Genomic DNA, 3,556 nt, shown 5'->3' with positions numbered 1-3,556 from the left:
CCAACCATTAAGGCCATTGGTAGGGTACCATATTTTGCCGATGACTTATAAATAGCTTTAAAATAGCTTTTATTTATTTAAAATATATTATTAGTATAAAAGAGGTAAATATAATTATGGTTATTAAATGCGCAGATTGCTAGTAGGTTGTGTATAGGTTACGCATAGGTTACGCGCAGGCTGCGTATTAAAAAAACACGATATAGGCTAGTCGGTCAAGTTGCCAAATGCCCTCAACTACGCGCCAATTGCGTCAACTACTAACCATTAAGGCCATTTAAAGGGTACTATATTTTGCCGATGTCCCTAAAATAGCGGCCGCTATCCTCTTAAGCTTATCCCATCTAGTGGGCCGTATTAGTAGCTTTATTCTAGGCCGGAGTTAGTAGGCTATTATAGCCTATATAGTGTTGCACTCCCTCTTAATATACTCTCTTACCAGTCCTTCCCGCGTCCTCTTTACATAGGCTATAGCTAGCTCTTTAAGGTATATCTATAGCGGTGGAAACCCCGTCTTATACTCCAGTACTACTATTAGCGTTAATTTATACGCCCCTATAATAGTATAAAGGTATAGGTTCTATACTACGCCTAGCTAGTATAGCTTAGTTTTACTTATCTCCTTAGGCTTTATTTACTCCGGTAGTAAGTACTAGGTACTATATCTATATAAGATTACCAGCCGGACTACGGTAGAGTATATTATCCGCGCCTTCTAAAAGAAGACGCCCTATATAGAGGCCATAAGCCAGGTTAGTGCGGCTATTTAGGTAATTGCCTTCGTCTTAACAATGTTAACATACGGTCCCTATTTAAGCTTTAAGTTAACCTATACCCCTAATACATATAGGTTACTAACTGGGCCTTCTATAAAGCCATATATGTTAGCTATAGCCTTTATATTAAACTTCTTATAGCTCCTTATAAAATGGATAAGGTGGTACTTTTTAGGGGTAAATACTACCTTATGCCGGCGTACCCACGCCGTGTATACCTTATACGCCCTTTCTATAGTTCTACAGTTTTCCTCTATAGTCTTGCTATACGTTAATATATTAGAGTCGTTAATAAATCTAAATGCCGTAGTAGTTCCCCCTTTTAGCTCTAGTAAGAGTGTATAGGCAAAAAAGAGGAATAGGATTAGCAACAGCGCTAAGCCTTAGGGTATACCGGTGTTCGTTTATATTATTTATGCCATATATCCTCTAATTAAGAGCCTCGTTATTTAATCCTTAAGGAAGGACTTTATAAACTATACTATCCAGTAGGGCACGGCTTAGGCCTTTATATTATAGATTATTCTTTTATAGGAGACTTAGTTAAAGGCCCCGGAAATATTAAGGCTAAGTAATAAGGCTACTAGGTTTAGGTTACTCCTCCACACCATATATACCTATTAGGTTAGTAGCTCCAGTACTATCTACGTTAAGTACCCCGGCCTTACTCCCATCTAACTAGCCGGTAGCATACCTGTCTCCTTTATAATTTTAGATAATTAGCTAGCTACTATTCTCTTAAATAGCTTCCTAATGGTGTTAAGCAGCGCGATCAGCTAGTAGGCCTTTACCGTAGTATAGGATGGCTTCTATAGTTTCCGGAGAACTACTATAATAGAGTCTTTAAACGGTTTTAGGTAATATCCAATTGCTATATAGCTACTAAAGAGTTTAGCCAGCGCTAGGGCTAGCTGCTCTCCGCACGTCTTAAGGAATTAATTAGTAATCTTCTTTAAACCTAGGGCCTTATTAGGGGCAAGCCCCTTTAAGGCTATAATAATATCCTCCTCCTTAACTACTTTCTTTACTATTCGCGGCTCTAGGTATATAAACCCTAGTATATCGCTAAGGTCCGCCTCTACTAGCAGCAGAAAGAACTACTCTATAAGGATAATAGCCTTCTCCTTATTATTATAGTGTAGGGTCTCCTCTCCTAGTCTGCTAATAGGAGGAAACTATAGTAGGGCCTTCGGCTTCCCGTCCACTGTGCGCGCCCATTTTACTATCCTCTACATCCCTTTAGGGTTATTTATTAGCTTTTTAACGGTCCTCCTCTATAGCTTATTAGCCTCTTATTAGATTGCCTTTTTCTTCTTATTCTATGCGACTCTATAGTTAATCCAGTTAGGTACTAACTAAGAGACCTTTTACGCCCGGAAGGCCTATCGGGTTTCCTTTACCACTTTTATACATTCCTCTAACCATACTTTAGAGGCTTACGGTAAGGGCCGCACATTAGGTACTGTTTTTACTATAGTATTCTTAATCGCTTAGTATATAGCCTCCACTAGTATATCTAGTTTATCTCTTATATCGCACGGGAGTCTATATAGGGGCTAAAGTCGGCCCTCTAGTTCGCTCTACACTACCTTCTAATTAGCCTTCTTCTATAACGGTCTCCTAGGTAAAGGGGGCCCCTCTAATATCTCTACATTAACCTCCGTAATAATAGGAAAGTGGTTAGACCCTATATGCCAACAGTCTTGTCTTTAACTCTGCAGCAGCCTGTTAGTAATCTAGGGGGAGGTAAACACTAGGTCTAGTGTGCTCCTTAATATGCCCTTTACCCACGTCTCTATGCCCGCCTTAGTGGCTAGGCTTAGGCCAGCTGCCTCTATAGCGCGGATAAGGTTATCCGCCACGTTGTCCGCGCATATTACTGTTACACCCCCCTAAAAGGGGTAGTGTAGATTGAAATCACCTAACAGTATATGTTCTCCTTCGGCCCTTAGCAGCTCCGGTAGTTTATTTTTACTAGTAAGTTAAGTTTATATATAACTTTTAAAATATTAGCTATAATCCTAAATAGTCCTAGTCTAATATAGTCTAATTTTTACTAAGTAAAAGAATTATAGGTATTAGCTAATTATAATAATTAGATATAAAGGATCTAATAAAAGATATAGAGGATCTAATAAAAGATATAAAGGATCTAATAAAAGATATTAGAAATAATAAAGGTTATTAAATTAAAAATAGAAATGCTATACCTTTAATAGACAACTTAAAGATAGAAGATATCTTTAAAAATAAAAATAAAAAGGAGGGGGATAGTATTACGGACCTTATATTAATAGTAGTATAACTACTAAAAAGAGATATAAATAGGTTAGTTAAAATAGTATAGGAGGTACTAGAACTAATTAAGCTATAAAATAAGGGGTAGCTAAATTACGTCGCTAGTTATATTATAAGTTTAAAATATAGAAATATAGAAATATAGGAATGTAATATATTAATATACTAATATACTTAGTATTTTTTCAGGCGCAGTAATATATATTTAAAGGACTATAGTCTCTACCTAGATAGTTCTCTTCTTTATAGTAAATCTTAGAACATAATTAGAGTTAATCTATTAGGTAACCTACTTTACGAAGGCAGCGGCAAAAAGTAATCGGACACCGATACTTAGCGAGAAAACCCAACTCCACCAAAATTTGACCTTTTTCGCGCCTACACCAACCCTACTTCTACTCTACTTAGTTAATACTTAGTAGAATAGGTCCTTATACTTCTAATATTAGAAAAGCTTAATATTTAACGTATTATAAGTGCGG

This window comes from Cenococcum geophilum, assembly GCF_001692895.1.
Source record: "Cenococcum geophilum 1.58 unplaced genomic scaffold K441scaffold_50, whole genome shotgun sequence".
Lineage (NCBI taxonomy): Eukaryota > Fungi > Ascomycota > Dothideomycetes > Gloniales > Gloniaceae > Cenococcum > Cenococcum geophilum.
The sequence above is the reverse complement of the archived record's forward strand: the minus strand, read 5'-3'. Positions refer to the sequence as shown.